Genomic DNA, 21070 nt, shown 5'->3' on the forward strand with positions numbered 1-21070 from the left:
TTTCCCTAACCTATATGCCAGTGAGTAAATGATACCTGCCATGATGGGTCAGTGGTCATGGAACTGATATGAAATCTTGAAGAAGCATCCATAATACCCTTAAAAAACAACTTATTCCTGACAATCCAAGCTCATAAGTTAAAATATTCATGAGACGAAAAAATCCAAGTTTTGAAAAAATTTGACATTTTCAAAGTTATAAAATGACCTTTTGACTCACCATTTGTGCCATTTGTGTTTTAGAGCAAAAGCTTTGGAGAAAAAAGATCAAACTTTCCCCCCCAAAGAATTGGACCATTCAAATTGGATCAAAATCATCAGGTAACCCCCAATTCAAGCTTGCATTACTTTATGATTGTTTTTAGAATTTTTTATTAAGGTTTGACCATAGGAATTTATGTTAAAAATTTCAACACAGTGTATACACGGGTTGAATGTTATCAACCAGCGTATACAAAGGCCCTACACGTGACTGTGTGTAAAAGGAACCCACGTATACGCGGTTTGAAATTTAAACACAAAAATCTAACGGTTGAAACTCAATTTTCTTTTAGGATGACAATCACATGGAGAGAGAGGGAGCATACAACAATTGATAATGAAGTTATGAATGATCAACAGGCATTAGATGCATTGAGGGAATGCGGCTTGTTGAAATTTTTCAAAATGCCCAACATGAAAGCCATCACTCGTTTGGTTGAAAAGCTAATCCACTATTGGAGTGTCGAAGATGATGCATTTATGATTGATCAAATGCCTTTGAGAATAGAGGTGGAGGATATTTACTTTATCACTAGCCTCATTCAACTGGCTAAACACGAGGTAGTCTTTCAGTGGAAGACTATGTTCACATTTACTGTCCTGGGTATCTGGAAAAAATTGGAAGCCAGATTCCAATAAAACATGTGGAGAGCTTATCCCTGAGGATTCTACTGTTCACCATATCCAAGATAAATGGATCAACCTCATTGCACCAAGCTTCACGAGTATCCATGAGCTTGGACGTGGAGTGCCTCACCACTGTTTTTGACTGGTGTACACCTCTTCTTACCAATATGAAGAGCCTATTGTCCTCCATTCAGAAAGGGCAGACCAAACATTTTAGATATGGGACCATTTTATGCTCCTTCTTCTTCGAGAAGGTGCTTGGGCTACGTCCCAAGGTATCAGTCTCTATCAGCAGCCCTCGAGATCCTAGGATGGGTAGGTGGGCCGATTTGATGAAATGCCTTGGAGGCGAGGACGTGCCGAGGACTACTTTTGATGATGAGTTCTTCTGCTGGTGGGAACAACAAATCATCGCTATGGATGACTATCCCTATGCTAGCATGGATTTTAGAGGAGATCCGGACTTGATGCTGCCACCAAACGCAACATGGGGAGAGATAGGTAACCATTTTTACAGATTTTTTTTATCAATTTTTATGATTTTTTTTTCTAATATGAAAATGAACTTAGAAATATTTTTGATGGGATTAAAATAATAACATAATGATCATGTTCCAGATGTGGGTCTGGTAAGACCAGACAGATTTCCGTGGCACAAGCATCGCAGAAGAGGTGGCTGCTGAGACAGAGAGGGTCTTGTATGTAGTCCAAAGAAACTTGGTGAGATTGACTCACCAGGTACCGATGGTGGCTGTAGAAGACCTACCTTAGGAGATGCAGTGTCGCGTGGTAGGAGTACCATGAGACTGGGTTCGCATACTTTGGCGTGTGGCCAACACATTAGTCACCTTCTTAGCCGCTTATCCTGAGCCAGGTCGATAGATAGACTGGACATGATTATGGGCATTTAGTCTCGACTTTGTATATTATTTTTGAACACTTTATGTACACACGAGCAGTTTTATGATATCTATATATATATAGTTCCAAATTTTTGATGTTTGTCTTTAACTTGATGAATGATTGATATGCCAATCTAATGCTTGATTACCGATAGAATCCGCTAATGAATTTTCAGATCGTGGAATGTGAAAATAAGTAATATAAACAAATGACCGTTGCAACACTCTCATTCTCAAAAAATGGTGATATAAATAAGGATCCCGAACCCGATAAATGTTATTTAATTGTGACACTACTAGCTATGAGTCAAGATACACTACCAACGAATCAATTCCATAAGAAATAGCTTCGGATAGTAAATTAATAACGACAATATATTGGCAATATTATTTGAAGAAAAACCAATACATACTTCCCTTGACACCATCAACTGACTAGATGGATAATAAATCACCTAAGCCGCGGAAGCGAGATTCCAAGTGTGCCGACTAGCACCATTGGCGAATCCGATATAGACCAAGTCATCCATCAACACCTGCCAAAGAAGATCAAAAAAGTGTCGATATCACAAAAACTCCCGACAAAATATGTACAAAAATACAAAATATGCAAAGAAGCCATTGCTTGGGCGTAACCTAAGCAAAATACTTCTTGAGGTAGAGCCCATTTTGGGGCTCTGCCAACTTGTCCCTTCAAAATCGACTAATTCATAAGATCCTTTTCCTAAAACTCATTTTACTATAAAGGGACCATACCACATAGACTTGAATTTGCATGCCCCCAAGGTGTCTTTATCTTGGTCATAGACCAAGACAAGGTCACCTTCAGAAAAGACCCGAGGATAGACAGCTTTATCATACTGAGTTTTAACCCTTTTCTTATGGGCCTCGTTTATTATGGCGGCATCTCAACGTTGCTCATTGAGATGTTCCAAATGAATGAGGTGCTCTTCGAGACTAGGGGTCTCTCGAAGAAGCTCAACAGCTAGCTTAAGAGATGGAATTTCACATTCAATAGGAAAAATAGATTCTAGCTCATAAACTAACTGAAAAGGTGTAAAACCGGTGGCAATATTTACCGAGTTTTGGTATGCCCAGAGAGCTGGATACAACATGATGTGCCAATTGGAACCGTTTTTGTCAATTTTCCTTTGAAAGATCGTCTTGAGGGACTTATTCATGGCTTCAACTTGCCCATTGGCCTGAGGATAATATGGAGATGAATGCTCCTGTCGGAATCACAATTTAAGAGCCAATTTGGTCATCAGTTGGTTCTGGAAATCACTGCCATGATCAATGACATTCTCTCTCGGGATACCGAAACGTGAAATAATATGATTGAAGAGGAACAATGCTGTTGTCTCACTATCATTTTTATAAGTAGGCATGGCCTCAGCCCACTTCGTAAAGTAGTCTATGACCACTATAATGTACTTGTGATTTGCCGCTGAAGGAAGATTACGAGTGGTAAAGTCAATGCCCCACTTTGTAAAAGGACCGACAATGATAATAGGGAAAAGAGGAGCTGGATGTGTGCGCATATTTCGTGAATAGACCTAACAAGGGTGGTAACATTTGACCGCTTCAATACAATATTTGAAAATTGAAGGCCAAAAGTAGCCGGCGTGCAAGATTTTCTAGGCTGTAGCAAGCCTTGATAGATGACCACCACAAGCTCCACTATGGCAATCATTGAGCACAAAATTTGCTTCCTCTAAAGTTAAACAACACCTAAGGATTGAATCAACCCCTCAACGATATAATGTATCACCAATGATGACATAGTTCTTAGCAAGGTGACGTAATTTTCGACGTTCATCCTTGGAGGAAGCAGGGGGGGACTTCAAAGTCTGGAGATAGATGATGATATCTCCATACCAAGGATCTTGTGAAGAGATGAGCAATAGATGTTCATTTGGGAAGCTTTCCTCATAGACAATATCTTCTTCACAAGGTAGCTCGGAAATTAATTCCTACCAATGACTTCTTAGACTTGGCTGACAAGAAATCGAGATTAAATTCTTGTAAAATAAAAATCCATCGATTGTATTTGTCCCCAATCACTCGCCTACTGAGGACAAATTGGAAAGGATTGACCGCCGTTAAGACGAACGTTTTGCGTAGCAAAATATAATGACGAAGTCACTAGACAACATGGACGGCTGCCAAGGCCAATTTCTCAACTAGAGAATAGCATAGTTTAGAGCCTACCAAGCCTCAACTCAGGTAGTAAGTCACATGCTCTGTGAGAGCATCATCTTCTTGAACCAAAACCATACCTATGGTTGATTCTGCTGCTGCAAGATATAAAAGGAAATCTATACCATAATATGGTGGACTCAACAGTGGGGCAGAGATTAACGCCTGCTTCAAGGCATCAAAAGATCATTGCGCAAAGTTGTCCCATAAAAATGGAACTCCTTTCTTTAGCAAACGCATAAATCCTTTAGTTATCTCAGCATAGTTTGCTATAAACCGTCTCAAGAAATTTTCCTTTCCTTGGAGACTTTGAAGTTGTCAGATGGAAGACGGGGGAGGCAACTGAATTATTGCCTCAACCTTGAAGGGATCAACTCGAATCCCTTCAGTTGATATAATGAAACCTAACAATAGACCAAATGTAACCATGAAAACACACTTGTTTGGATTCAATTGGATCTTGTAAAATCAAGATCTCTAAAAAACTAACCGAAGGTGACTAGGATGATCGATTCTCTTTCGAGAATGAGCAACTAAATCATCCAAGTATGCTTCGATGACATGCTTGATGTTGTGGAAAGCGTAAGACATGGCCCGTTGAAACGTAGCTCCAACATTTTTAAGACCAAAAGGCATCTTTTTGTATGCAAAGGTACCCCAGGGACAAATGAAAGCTATCTTATGCTGGTCTTCTGGATGAATAGATATTTGATTATAACCAGAGAATCCGTCCATGAACGAGAAAATCTCATTACCCACACATTCATCAACTATCTAATCAATAAATGGTGTGGGGTAATTGTCTTTCGGACAAGCTTTGTTCAAATCCCTAAAGTCAATGCACACTCGGATCGTTCCTTGTTTTTTATCAATTGGGATTGGATTAGAAACCCAGTCCATTAGAGGAATGGGGTATATCAAACCCACCTTGAGCAAATTTTCTACTTCAGCTTTAATAGCTACTACTTTCCTAGGATTGACTGGCTAAAGATTCTGATGAATTAGCTTGGCGTTTTCATACATCTTGATCTCATGCTGAACGATGGATGGATCAATACCAGGCATTTCTTCATAATACCAAGCGAATACATCCCAAAAATCTTTAAAGAGGTCGGTGTAAATTTGAATCTCTTTAGGGGAACACTTGGCTTCGATGAAGACATTTTTTATCACATTAGGTTTCCTAGAGATGTTTATTGGTACGGTTTTTGAAATGACCGACATATTACCTTTAGCGCATATGTGTGCTGGAGCCAAAGGGTTTGAAACCGTACAAACATCACTAGTAAGCAGATTGGAGAACCTGGATTCGACTTCCTGCAATGGAGGAAGAAAATATGAACGATAATGTAAATCTTCCCATGGTAGATCTACACTCGTCATCGCTTCTAAAATTGCTTCCTCAGATGGTAAAACCATATCTAAGCAATCCATAGCAGAAGTAGAGTCAAGCGTCCAAGTTGGAGCCACATCACCATCTAACTCCTATGAAAAAGGAGTAGGATGGTTGTCTGCAGAGTTAATGATTGATTGATATCTAAGCTCTGTTGCAGACATGGGGAATGTCGTTCTGCCATCTTGCCCTTCATCTAATGTGGTTGTAGGCGAAGGTAAGGTCGAAGGGTCTGAAAAATAATGAGACCGAAATAACTCTTCCTGTGAAGATTCCTTGGAGGATGAAATGGAATTGATTCTAGCTATAGGAGTGGGAAGATCAAATATACCCATCAATGACGAGTACATCCAAACTCCTAAATTCTCGATAGGTTGGTGGGGGTTATCGACCAATGGAACCATAGAATTTGAAGTTGCCCGAGGGTCACCTGGAGAATAATCCAATTGATCAACTTTAACAATTCTCCCCTCATGAGGAAAACAGAGGATGCAGAATAAAGACAACACTATGTCATCCATTTCATAAATCCAATTCCTCCCTAAGAGGAGATTGTAATCCAAGTTGGCATCAACGATTTCTACTTCAATATTAACGACCTTTCCTCCAAAACATATAGGAAAGGCTGAGATAATTCCGTGTGGCCTATGATAATGTCCTTCAAATGCTGTCAAGAGAGTGGGTGAAGGAACAACTGAAGGCGATCCAATGGCCTTCCAACCTGACATAGAAATTACGCATGTGGAAGCTCCCTCATCTATAATTGTTCGAAAAATATTAGTTTTCCGGTAAGTAGACTTTATTTGAAAAGCCATATGATGAGGAAGTCTCTTTTTGACATTGAGCATATCAAAAGTGAGCACTAAAGAATTTTTTGGATGTACTGCCCTGATCGTTGAAAGCAAAGCACTTTGTTGAGCAGGACACGACTAGAGTACTTCTAAAGCAGACATAGCGCAAGGACTTTGAGCCAGATTTTCTACAATCGAGTAGTTCTAGTCTACCCTAGCATTAGGATTAATAGTTGTGTGCTTTGTGGAACCTTTCGGTATTAGAGGGATAGACTCGATAGAGGGTCGCTCAATATGAAGTGGAACCGTAGTTCTGGGAACAGATTTATCCTTAGATGTTTCTGCTTCACCATAATCATGTGATCATGTAGCCATAATGACATGAGAACTCATCATGAAAACATTTTAGGAATTGTCCCCCTCTTGGTTGCCCCCCGCAGAGGTACTAGGGTTTGAGTTTGCGCTAGTAAGAAAATATTGCCCTTGGGGGAAAGGATTAGTTAAGACAACTTGGGAGCTAGAAAACCCTTGCTGCACTAACAAGCATTGAGCATCTTGAATTTTCAGGCAGAGATGAGTCAAATGATCTCCACTGCACAACTTGCATGGAAATTTAACTTTCTTCTTAGACTCTTTTCTACCCTCATCGACACTATTGACGGGCTTGTTCGCATTACCCTTCCCTTCTTGATTCTTCTTTTTACCTCGTCCCTTCTTCTTCCCATTGGATTGTTGATTTCCTTTGGGGTTAGAGGTCTGGACGACATTTATGGAAGAAGATTGGGAAGGCAAAGGAGTAGACAGTGGAGCCTGATTAGAAGAGGCAGTTTGTAGAGAAAACTGCTGCAATTGGTTCAAAAGGTTCACCGTATTTGCATCAAAAGATCTAACTATACCATCAGTGTGAGGGCTTGGATTCGGTTTGGCTATATCAACTGTGGATCTAGGAGCATTAGGTAAGATTTTCTAAAGAGTCCCAGACTGAGAATATATCAGTTCTAACTATTGGGCACGAAAGATAGCCTACTCTTCGGAATAAATGCCGGACATAGAAACATCCTTGGAGATCTCTGGTTGTAATGATTCTAAAAACCATTCGAGACAGAATTGTGGTGGAATTTCAGCTTTGATGAGACTTTTTCTCCGTCTCCATTCCTAGATATGATCCGAAATGTGAGTAGCCATGTCTTGATGGAAATTTTCCAGAAGCTCAGTTCCGGCTTCATAACGGACAGGCAACTGAAAATGGTTTAAGAAAATGTTAGCCAAATCAGAGAAAGAAGAAAAGGTGCCCCCTGGAAACTCTATATACCACTTAGCCACATTCCCTATTGAGTTAGATGAGCACCATAAATGGAACGTGGTTACATGGTTTCCTGGATCTTCACCATTCTTCCCTTCAAATTTCGGAATATCTGATGGAAGTTTGGTTGTGATCTGAGGCCAAGACGGATTGTACCTAATTGGATCATTTGTCAACTTAGTCAAGTCTGACAGATTAAGCGTTGCCAGAAAAGGAATTCATGGAGGACCTTGGGGATTCCACCCAGATGGGGTGGGGTTCCCAAAAGTCTAGAAAGAATGACCTAGGTTTTGAAAGGCACCAGGTTGCCCGTAGTAATTGGTAGAACCTACTGGACCAAAAGGTGACCCTTGTGGTCCAGAAAAACTCAGAGTTTAACCAACTCCAGCCGGAAATCCTCCATAACCGGTAAAGTTTCCCCCCAACGAAGTATTTTAAGGAGCTAAAAGCCCTTGGTAAGGGTTCCAAGTGTTAGCTAAAGGTGGAAAACTTTGAAATGAATTGATCGAGGAGTACAAAACATTCCCTCGTTGGCCGAAAAATGGATTCCCAGCTCCTATCCCACTAACCGCAGGGTTTGTCCAACTCTGAAAGGGATTACTGCCTTGACTTGTAAAAGGAAAAGGCATAGACCCTACTGTCGGATTGGAATGTGGTATATGACCACTTCCAAATGGGAAACCCTGAAAAGAAGCTGATCCACTCATCATGGACGTGGAGGCGGTTGATGGTACATTCAATGGAACTGAAGGAATACCTTGAGAGGACATTCCAAAAGGGAAAAATCAAAAACTGGATGCATTAGCTTGGGAACTTCCACTCGTCAACGGAATGGAAGTAGACCCAAATAAGGATGTGCTAGGAGTATTAGAAGGGATGGAAATAGTTTCTCCCCCTTGCACAGATATGGGAGTCTGCATACTTGCAACACTCGTGGTAGACGCCATGTTTCCAGCAGTGGTCATCAAAGGGATTTATGTGTGTGGACCTGGGCTCGAAGGCCTGTGAGTCAAAGTTCCAACGTATAACAATACATTTGGATGATCAGGAGGGAGAGGAGAATTCGGAGCCGCAACCGACTCCGAAATCTCTTCTACTTCAATATTATCTTCCGACTGGAAGAGTAACTGAGAAAGAACTGGTGTGTAGTAGTACCAAGTATATCTTGTGAACTAATGCCGCCAAGTAGAGGATCAATCTCTGATGTGTTTACTTCCATTGGTTGAAAACCACTTGCAGAATCGCTCCTACGCCTTCTAGGAGAAGGCTCTAGACTCGAAGGTGAAAGCCAACAAATTCTATGAGACTGTCTAGGTGGTCAGTCAACCACTTTGAATTATTTTTATAAGATCTACTTAAAGACTCAAGAAAATTGAAAGCTAGGCCGACTAGGAGCACATAACACACACTAAAAAAGTCCCTAAAGAGATTAGCAATCAAACAACTTCCAAGTATTTCCGCTCTAGGTGATTAGGACCGGACACCAAAATACAAGAAAGTTAATAATAAGGGTCTTCCAAAAATAAACTGGGGTAATTACGCCCCAGGTCTACTAGCGAAGGTATCAGAGGTAGTTACGCTGACCTACAGACAACAACCTTTGCTGGTGCAAGCCACCAAGCTTTGCAAGGGTGCCCTCTAGAAGTACTGTTGAACGTGATGCAACGTCAACCTCAGGTGCCACAGGATTCTCCTCTGCAACCACCTGTGTAGATCCCTAGGATAGGCAACTAAAGACACCAACTCGTATCAGAAGCCAGGTGGAACAGTCGTGAGGTAAGATTTTACAAGTAAGAAAGGGGGTATCTCTCGTCCTTATATTCACAAACCCTTGTGCTTAACTCCCAATCACGGATCTTTCCCGGTCTCCCTAACGCTATTGGATTTCACTCTTTAATCAGACTTCTATGTTTTACAATTTAGAGTGGCCTTGGAGAGTTTACTCTCCTCTCACCTAATCCAAGGCCCTAAATAAACCTAAAACTTGTTGGTGTATTTTGATGACAATACAAAAAGTTCTAGTTTATTTTATTAAGCGCTTGATTTTAAGTGGCTATTCTTTTAAGTCAAAGGGACAATATGGAAATGAAATCGATGGTGTTTGTATGACGAAAAATAAATTAATGAAAAACTAACTTATATGAAATGCACTTGTTTGTTCTTCGATGAAAAGCAACTTCTACTTGGGTTCTAAGAAACTTCTATAAAGCAAAAAAAAACTTTTTCCTTTTCTTTTCTTATAGCAGACTTCACACTCACAAAAACTAAAAAGACTATTGATGCTTTAATGATGCAAAACTACCCTAATGCAAGGTGTACATGATAATGCAAAATCCTAGATTACTCTAAAAAGAAATGAAAGCAATTGTTTATAAGCCAACTTAAGTGTTTGAAAAGAATATGAATTTTGAATACAAAATCTTCCCCAAACAAGAAGGACTAATCAAAAAGATCACAAATCACTCTCAAAAACCAAAAGAAACCAAAATCAAACTTGGAAAAAGAAAGCAAAAACAATGTTTTTTAAGAACTTTTCTTTTTCAAGAAACAATGAAAACAACTTTTCAAAAGCACTCAAAATGCCACTAAAGACTCAAAGACCGAAAGCAAAGCACAAGGAAACTTTGTAAGTTACCAATTCAACCCGAATGAAAACTTGAACAAAAAAGGGCTTCACTTGCACTAAACGATCCAAAAGTAGCAAAAGAGCTTTGAGAAACTAACCAAGAAGTCAGGAAAGACACACTTTCAAATTCATCAAAAAGAAACTTTCAAAAAGCAAGAAAAGGTGTAAGGCCACGAAATGACAGAAAGCAAAGTGAGTAGACCAATAATCAAGTTTGACACAAAGATTGAAAACAATCTGCTGTTCCGGAAGACCAGAACAATCAAGAACCTCTATAAGAAGCCTTGTGTGTTCAAACACAAATCATAAAACTCACTCAAAAGCAAACCTAGGCCAAAAACTTTTCAAAGCAGGAGAGAATTCAAAACAATAATCTCACTGAATAATTAAATTCTGAAGATAGAAACTGACCACTCAGAAACCAAACAGACCAAGAAACAAATCTTTCTGGGTAGAAAGATTTGAAAAAAGCATGCAAAAAAGGGTATAAATGATTGTGTTCCAGCATAGGTGTGTGTACACGTGCTTCTGACAAAAGAAACTCACGTATACGCGGTTTCAATTCACAGAAACAAGTGTGTGTATGCTTCTGTAAATAGAAAAATATGCGTATACTAAGTTTTCCAAGAAAAATAAAAAATAAGGCTTGATAAAAAAGATCAGACATGAGGTCTGAGTTCCTATAGGAGCAGACAATACTGACACAGTAAGAAAACCAAGAACTGAGCCCTGATTGACATTGAACAACCCAAACTAGGAATAACAAGATTGTTATCCCCAGTGGAGTTTCCAATTCTGTTACGGGAATAAGTCCCCTAGGGCTTTGGGTCAGAACCCCAACAAAGCAAGAGTAATATATAGCAAGAAACACGCATACAACTCAGGAAACATGCTCAAATAAACAAACTATTTATGGATGAACATACCCCAATGTCCTTCGTTTGGGTAGTTCCAACAGTGTTTTGAAACTCTACAACTCCTGATGATCTTTGAATCCGCAAATCAACTAGTCCAAGCATACATAGCAGCATATAGATAAAGCATTTTAATGAAATCAACTTTATATCGTATAAGTAAGATGATTAGTTATACATCTAAATGACATTCATACATGTGTTACAACAACATCTGATGCATAAACAAGGTCAATCTTAGGAACAAGACAACGTTTCTTTTTATTATAGAAAACTATAATAAACATGGAAAGAGTTCACCCGAGTCTCCTTCTTCCAGCTACAAGTGGAACCGTCCTCCAGGTCCATTTAGTCCTAGTCTTCAACAACTTCCTTCCATAACCAATACCATGATATCTCAAGCAAGTGGGAGAATATCAACACTCAAGGAAACAAGGGTTTCCTCAACTTGGGGAAGTGCTTGAAGCACAAGGATACTTCAGACATGATCAGGGGATAATCTCAGTTGGGCCATGGGCACTAGGAGGTAATCAACAGGTAAAACCCATGAAATCTACCCATATTTAAAGATTTTTTTTTTTTAAGTGTTTTAACACATATACGCAGGTTGGGTATTTACTAACCTGTGTGTACATGCTTTTATCACAGGGAAAAGTAGCATACAGGGAGTAAAACACTGTTTTAACAATATTTGGACCAATTCTGGAAGGAGGGGTTGCCCTAGGCCATAAACGAAGCATCACAAATACCAAGGGTGATATTTGGAGCTATAACAGCAGGGGTCTGCGCACTCAGTTGCGGACTTCTAGGCCTCTGCGCACTCAGCTACAGAGCCTCTACCTACGCTACAAGCCAAAAATTAGACTTCTACTTAGAGCTATCTCTCATACATCATGCCATCATTGAATCCTTCATGTCTTCTTCAATCTATCTACTTAGAGCTTAGCTCTATTTATACAATCCCATGGTTTGCAGACCATGGGTAGATATTTTACAACCGACATTACATTATCAAAATAAGGGTGGAAAAACCTATGACTCTTTAACATCTACGTGCTCCGTGACCACAAAATGCAGAGTCTTTACATTTGGATTACAAAAATTGGACCAAAATATGGGCCTTAAGCCCCAAAACTGCCCTTGGGGGCCCGCGCCCAACAGTCCCCCAACACAAACATCATGACTCACCCTCAAGTCACTTTGCAGGTGCAGAGATCTTAGCGCGAAGGCCTCCTAGATCTATTTGGATCACCACAACTTCAGCAGCGCACTGAGCGGCTGCCTACTGGACTTCTTCCACGCGCTGTTTGGTGACTGCTACTCTGAATATTCTATTGAGCTGCCTGTAGTTTCACGAGCTTTCCTTCAATGGAGGCTATGATTACATAGGCCTCATCTATCCATGGCTATAGGCATGATTTTAAGACCGCTTCTTTGTGTCGAGCGGCATCCACCTGTTCCTTGAGCGCCTTTGCCTCCTGCATCCATGCATGCCTCTGTGTAAGGGAAACTGTCTGTGTGGTCCCTTTTACCTCATCATACCTCTGTTGGAGCTCGCGCGCCTCTTTCTCTGGTGCTCTACATTCAGATCCTCCTATAGGGTGGTTAGGACCTCGAATGACTATTCGAATAGTTGCATGCAATTTGCCACTGTAGAATTTCCTGCAAATTCTCTACAAATCTACCTTTGAGATCTATGTAGAAAATCTGACTATAGATTAAGTCGATAATGAAATAAACCAAAGAAAAATACTATAATCTACTTCTACTATCAAACTTGCAGAAGCTTAAAGATCAAGCTAAATCAGAGCTGAACACATATAACCATAAGAAGAAGAATCTATGCACATGAAACATAGAAAATAACTTAGGGAAAGCCTCAACTAAAAACCCCACTATCTGTATTATCATACAAGGTGGAAATATCTCAGAATTACACAAAGCCTTAGCTCTTAGTACAATCCTCCTAGATGCTCACAGGCAATCAAGGCTTCTCACAAACCTTGTCCTCTACCCTCCAAGCCTCCTGTTTCTTTGCGCTGTTTCTCTTGGGTGATCCTACTGTTACCAAGTGTAACACTGATCACTCACACTAATCTCACACCCTGTAAAACTGTGCAATCCTCAAGGAACCATATTCCTTCTGCATGCATGAGTTTCCTTTATAGGAGAAAACATGCAACTGATAGTACACTGACCCTGTCCTTAATCTCAACTGGGTCTTTCTCAGAATAGACATGCATGAGTTACTGATGAGAGAATCTTCAGTTATCTAGAGTACACTAATTGGATGCATGCATGCATTAATTGACTGAACTCACAATTAGTTCCTCAAACAATTTGGAACTAATTTAACTAGAATTAACTCAGTAAACTGAGCTAACTATTTACAACTCAAATATAACTCAATCTTATCTCCTTAATTAAGATATAATCTCCTTAATTTAAGGGATAACTGTTGCATGACTTCAGAAAGACATCTAACTTGAATTTCTCCAACTAATTAATCCATAATTAATTATTTTTCAAGCAGCTGGTGAGACTAAATTCGAATTTTAATTCAAGGAAAAATTAAAATTGGAATATTCTGGATTCTATTTTTATCATTTCTTGTTTCTATTTTCAACACTCCCTCTCAACAAGAAAGGAATTCAACTCGATCTCGATCCTGAACCTTGGAATGTTCTGCTTGAAATAATTTTCTCAAGTTTTGTTGCTCCAACAACTCCAGAAACAAAGAAAAACATCCAACCTGAATTAGAATGATGCCTCTGTCATCAAAGTCTCTCACTACTATTGCCTCTATTGACTGAAAACTCTGCGCTTCTATTGACTCAACCTTTCTGCACTGTTGTCAATCCTTCTCTGTGCTCTTCAGTATCTGACTGCTCTAACCTCTGCCACTTTGATCTCTGACTGCATCAATCCCACTGATTCCTCCCGCTACTAGTACTTTGGGCTCCCGTAGCAAGGTATGATCCATGAGATAAAAACTCTCAATGGACCCTGCCCAATTTCAGCCTTCTTGGGACTATCACTTCACATCGCCCCACCTCACACCTGGAGGTATGACTGCATGTGATCCCTCTGCCCACTTCTCCAATTGTGGCTCCTTCACAATTGTCTGAGACTTCTTTTGGGACTGCATGTTGAGAGGTAATTTACTCTCCCTCTCAACCACCAAGTCTCTAACATTTTCCTTGCTCCTCAAGGCTTTGCATGCATCTTAAACCGCAAGAACATATAGGTTCTTGACTCGTGAACCTATCTGTTTCACCTGTCTCATGGTGATATGTCTAAGGAAAACCTTTCCCTTACTAAAGGCAACATCGTAGCCTTTGTCCTCCAATATCACAATCGATGCCAAATTATTCTTCAGTCCAGGCACATACTTCACATCTGTCAAGGTGATAAGAGCTCCATGATCCCTCTAAAAAGCAACCGTTCCCACTCCTGAAACACTATACCTTTCATCGTCACCCATCTCTATGCGCATCTTGAGGTCTTTCTCCTCCAAGGTACTGAATAAAATTTTATCGCCGATCATGTGTAATGGGGCTTTACTATCAAGATACCAACCACAACCCATCATCGATGACACCATGCATGTTATGAGGGTGCAGTCCATCTCGAACTGAGAGGCTAATGCCTCACCTTCAGATCCTTCCGAGGATCCCTTCTTGGACTTCTTCGATGGGAAATTAGTCACATAATGACCCATCTTGTGACAATTAAAGCATCTCACTTTAGTCTTGTCAACCTTCTTCCCTCCATGGGACGCCTTCCCCTTCCCTTTCCTTGCCTTACTTGCTAAGGCTAGATTTTCTTCATCATCATCCTTGGATGAAGAACCATCTCGTGCACTCCTCCTGATCTCCTCTTGCATGAGACCTGACCATAGTCGTTCCCAATCCAGTAGTTTCTCCCTTCCATTCACAAAGTCCTGGTATCTATTCCAGCTCTTTGGAAGGCCAAGGAGAGCAAGGTTCACCATATCATCATCGACACTAGTTATTCCCACACTTCCAAGCTCATCTCTGCAAGTGGTGAGCTTGTTCAGATATGTGGAAATAATATCGTCGTTCTCCATCTTGATTCTTCGAAGCTTATCCTTGAGCGCCAATTTCCTCTGGTCACTACTGTTCTAGTAGAGGTCCTTCAATGTCTTCCACATTGAATATGGAGTATCCTTCCAATGGAGACTCAAGATAATATGGTCTCAAACTCCCTCAAGGATGATTCATCTCGCCCTTGCCACACACTTCTTCCACTCAGCCAACTCTTGTGCATTAGTTGAACATGGCTTTGGGATTTCTTGATCAATGAAATCCTTCAAGCCATTGTCTTCTAACACAGCCTCCATGCGATCTTTCCATGCTATTTAATTCGAGCTGCCTTCCAAGGAATACTCGAGTCTCAAGCCATAAAACACCATTGGCCAACCTTGAAGTATGATAAGAATTTGATTTTCACCTGCAACCCCGAACTTCAAACTTTGAATTCTCTTCTCTAAATACTATTCACTACTCTGATAAACTTAGCTTTGACACCATGTAGAATTTCCTACAAATTCTCTATAAATCTACCTTTGAGATCTATGTAGAAAATCTCACTGTAGATTAACTCGATAATGCAATATACCAAAGCAAAATACTATAATCTACTTCTACTATCAAACTTGCGGAAGCTTAAAGATCGAGATGAATTAGAGCTAAACACATATAACCATAAGCAGAAGAATCAATGCACATGAAACACAAAAAATACTCAGGGGAAAGCCTCAGCTAAAAACCCCACTATCTGTATTATCATACAAGGTGGAAATATCTTAGAATTGCACAAAGCCTTAGCTCTCGCAGCTAGCCAGCTCTGAGTACAATCCTCCTGGATTCTCACAGGCAATCAAGGCTTCTCAACAAACCTTCTCCCCTGCCCTCCAAGCCTCCTATTTCCTTGCGCTGTTTCTCCTAGGTGATCCTACTATTACCAAGTGTAACACTAATCACTCAGACTGATCTCACACCCTATAAAACTGCGCAATCCTTAAGGAGCCTTATTCCTTCTGCATGCATGAGTTTCCTTTATAGGAGAAAACATGCAACTGATAGTACACTATCCTTGTCTTTAATCTCAACTGGGCCTTTCTCAGAATAGACATGCATGAGTTACTGATGAGAGAATATTAATTTATCTGGAGTACACTAGTTGGATGCATGCATGCATTAATTGACTGAACTCACAATTAGTTCCTCAAACAGTTTGGAACTAATTTAACTGGACTTAACTTAGTAAACTGAGCTAACTAATTACAACTCAAATATAACTCAATCTTATCTCCTTAATTAAGGGATAATCTCCTTAATTTAAGAGATAACTATTGCATGACTTCAAAAAGACATCTAACTTGAATTTCTCCAACTAACTAATCCATAATGAATTAATTAATTATTTTTCAAGCAACTGGTGAGGCTAAATTCGAATTTTAATTCACAATTTTAATTCAATGACAAATTAAAATTAGAATATTATAGATTCTATTTTTATAATTTCTTGTTGCTATTTTCAATAGCCATTGCACTGTCAACCATCGCCATTGCTATTGTAACAGTGGTGGTACGTTGTTCCCTCATCTCTGACGGAGTTGAAGGTTAAGCCTTCAACTGGAGTTCTGCGATCTGCAGGTTCAGCTCCAGCTGAACCCTGAGCATTTCTGCTCCAACATCGCACACCCCTGTGGCCAATTTGCAGATGCACGCCTCCACTGGTTCTTCACCTTGAATGTCCAACTCCGGGACCCTTCGGTAAGCTTCCTCGACAACCTGCATTATCTTCTTATTCTGTTGTACTGCTTCATTGCGCTAGAGCCCAACTGCTCGATGTTGATGCGTTGCTCGCTCATCATCTGTAGGGCGCAAATCTCTTGGGCCCTGAGCTCCACGGCGACTCCATCCTGTAAGAGGTGGAGCATCTCCCAAGGGAGTGCGACCATGTTCAATCCTATCCCTTTCAGACTACTAACCATAGGCCTGTCGGCCTCATTTTCTGTAGTGAGCGCCCCATTAGGTAACAGTACCGCGTTGGTCACCCTTGTGCGCAACATCTCCTTGGCGGCTGAAGTGCTGATCATGAGGCTAGCGGACAGTGTGCCAGCTTGTGGAGTGTGAACTTGCAACTCCTATAGTTATGTTTGAAGAGCCCCCAATACTAGCTATTGTTGTTCTTCAAATTGTTGGAAGGCCTCCCCGGTGACATCCCTCACTATTTCTCCGATGTCATGCAAATCCCCCTCAGTGACGGTGATTGGGTCAAAGGACATTTTGGATGCCTTGCTTTTCTTTCGTGGCCCTATCTGCTCTCACAGTCACTGACACTTGAGTTGGGTGGACGTCGTCTGCGGGTCCGTGCCACCTTGTTCTGTCTCTGTTTTTGCCTCAGTGCTGGGCGAAGGTGACTTCTATCCTTCGTGCTCTTCTTCCCTTGTTTTCTTCTATTCCACCACTTTCGCAGCGTCGCGCGCTACCTGGGCCTTAGCCTCTGCTTCCTTTTTTCTATGCTTCTCTACTAGCTATGCCATCTGAATATTTGTCTCTTCTTTCTTACACTACACGGTGGACTTGTCCGTTTCCATCGCGGAGCCAGCTGGAGCACACCACTCCGGTGACCAAGACTCAAGGACTGCAAAAATCACGTTGTCAGTCACCATATATGGTAAGTTATGCCATGTCTTTGTGGGGTCCTTCTGTGCCCTAATAAAAACACGGTGGAAATCTGCTTTGAACTCTGCAAAGCTCTGTAGACTGGCGTATACTGTGGGCGACAATCGTAGCTTGCAATTGATCCCCATTCGGATGCTCATTTCCATTAGGGCCCAGAAGATCTTACTTTCTCTCATACGTTGTGTGTCCTTGGTTACCCACAACAAAGCGTACTTCGCTTCCTCTAGAAGGTTTGGCATGACTGGAGGGAGATGGCTATCTTCGGGCAACTCCCATGCCACCAATACTATTGATAACAATAGCCATGCATAGTGAAACGTTTTGCCCTACTCGTGTGCCTCGCACAGTTCACAAGGAACTCGCTACAAAGATAGTTCATCCAATTGAATTGGACTCCTTCCACACATTGGGCCACTAGTGCAACCATAGGCATGGGAACCTCATCCGCGTGGCACTTCCGCATCGCCTTCCCTGCTAGAATTTGTGTCGTGACCTTGACGACAGGGTTTTTAATGCTGGAGATGACGTATCCTCGCTTCTTCTTGTGCAACTTAAACCTCTTCTTCATTGCTTACGTGAGGGCCAACTCACCACCTTTTCCTTCAGAAATATTAGCTGGATCCTCCCTTGAGTAAGGCAGCCATGTAATTTGATGAATCAAATGGTATATGATGGGAATGGGCTCCTCCAACCACAAACACCCATCATGAACCAAGCAGAATAGCTACCTGATGACGAAGACAGTCACTGGGGTGTGGTGGTAATGCATCACTTAGAGTTGGTTTAGCAACCCGGCTTTCTCTACACCTCTGAGCCATGTCCATGCCTCCAATTGAATTGTTCCAATAGTCGCGTCAATCATCTGGCGCATTAGCTTCTCAGTCGCTAAATGCGGGAACTTCTCGTGGTCTACAAGGTCCCAATCTTCAAACTTCAACATAGGAACCCACCCCAAGTGCGGTACCTAAAAAAAAATATCGTTTGGGAGTAGCAGAGTTTGCAGAGAGCTCTTGCTCTCATCTATATCCTTCGCCCCCTTGGCATTACCCTTGCGCAGAGGAACATATTCAGGTAACCAGGTAATAGGGTCCACACCCTGGGTTTCAACTTCCATCTCTACATCTGCCTCCTCCACCAGGATTTCTTTAGACCCCTCCTCATTGGCCTCCAGATTAATGGCCTTCCCCTTTTCTTGCAAGGTGAGCATGGTCCTCAGTGGATTTCTGGGCGAGACACATACCTGGATCATGCCTTGCTTATGCTTCTTAGGCTGCGGTGTTCTGGGTGATTTAGGGACCTCAACTATCACTCTAGAGCTCTCTGGGGCTTCTACTACCGCAATTTCTTATGCGCCTTCTTCGGCTACTCCTGTGTCCATGGATTCTGTTGGTGCTGACAGAGCACTATTCCACAATTCTTGCAGTGTCTTTGGTAGTTGCTCAAACAATGAATTCGCTTTCAGGTTCTCGAATAGGTCTCAGTTCATGTATACTTGAGTGCACAACAACTCATTTCTCAAAATGCCAAGTGTTGTTTGCTAGACAACTACTTCTAATTTATAGGGCCTTTTGAATTTGAATTCGATCGTTCCCCCCACATTCGGTCCATTTATGCTATATTGGTGGCAAATTTTCAAGAATCTAGCCCATAAAGTTTGCCTTAAATGCCTGCTGCCCACTCCATTTGGCCTCAAATCAATTATCAAATCGTGAATAGTGACTTTAATGGTCACTTTCCGGTAGACATACACACTAGGGAAGTTGCCTTCCTGTTGTCGTGGACCCTGTGACACTTCGCTACTTCACGCAGTCCTGAAATCGCACAGCTCTCGGGCAGTGTAGTTTATAGTCTCATGCTTCCTTTCAATGGCCTGGAGCGCTAAGACTATGCTTTTGTTAGCTAGTCAAATGGCTGGCCACCTGTGTATGGCTTCAAACGACTGCTATTCACTTTTCCTAGGAAGGGATCTCCATTCAACTTAACCAACTGGACCGCGCCACCATCAGTAATCTCCTTAATAACATACAACCCCAACCAATGCATTCTGAGTTTCCCTAGAAATTTATCAAACTTACTGTCATACAACAACACCAAGTCATTCACCTTAAAGGTGTGCAACTTAATATGTCGATCATGCCACTCTTTTTCACATTGCTTTTGGACTTGCTGGTTAAATCCAACAAAAATCCTCTCTTCTTCCATCTCATCCAATTGCACAAGCCTCTCTTCCAGGGCTTCGTGATCCGTCATACCTGTGAGCACTGCTATGCGCAAACTAGGCATGATGTATTCCATAGGCATCACAACTTCAACCCCGTATACTAGCCTAAAGGGTGTCTATCCTGTTAACTTTTTGCATGTCATCCGATAAGCCCATAATACTGCAGGTATGTGTAGGTCCCAATCACTTCACTGAGCATTGCATACCTTGGTCAACACATTTTCAAGCACTTTGTTGAATGCCTCCACTATCCTGTTAGCCTGTGGGTGATAAGGTGTGCTCTTTTGATGATACACCTGAAATTCCTCTGTTAGTGCACTGATCATCTCATTCAGGAAGTGCATACCACGATCACTCATAAAGATCTTTGGACAACCAAATCACATCAGTACATGTTCAAATAGAAACTTTGCAGCATTCGCGCCTGTGCAATCCTTCACCAGCTGCGCTTCTTCCCAACGAGTCAAGTACTCTGTCGTAGTGATAATATACCTCATACCTGTATTCCCTTAGGGATGAATAGGTCCTACAAAATCTATTGCCCACTTTTTGAAAGGTTGCAATGTCATTTGTGGATTCAAAGGAATTTCATCCCTCTGTGATGGCCTACCTATTCTTTGACATACATTGCACACCTTGCAATATGCTTTTGAATCCTGATGAAGGGTTGGCCACCACAACCCTACGCGTAGAATCTTCTGCGTGGTTTCTCTCCCTGCATAATGTCCTCTCGTAGTGCCCCCATGAGCATCCGTGAGGATGCTACTTCGTTCAAATTCAGGTACATACCTTTGCAGTATTTCATCATTCCCCATCTTGTATAGATGCCTAGCAATGACAGAGAAATCTGCCGTGCACACCACTAATTCCTTCTTTTGCTGGATAGAGTATCCTTCTGGCAGTAGTTCCAGTTGTTAGGAAGTGTATTATATCCTCGAAATGTCCATCCATAATGCGCACAGAAAAGAGATGCACATCAAGTAATCCTTCCTCCAAATTAGTGGGTTCCTCCCTGTCTCAATGCGTGACAGGTGGTCAGGTCCCACGTTCAATCATCTAGGCTTCACAACAACTTCAAAATCATATTCCTGGAACAATAATAATATCTACAAATGTG

This window comes from Pinus tabuliformis, chromosome 3_2 (assembly GCF_031772625.1).
Source record: "Pinus tabuliformis cultivar Carrire ecotype Pingquan chromosome 3_2, CPIR1, whole genome shotgun sequence".
Classification (NCBI taxonomy): domain Eukaryota; kingdom Viridiplantae; phylum Streptophyta; class Pinopsida; order Pinales; family Pinaceae; genus Pinus; species Pinus tabuliformis.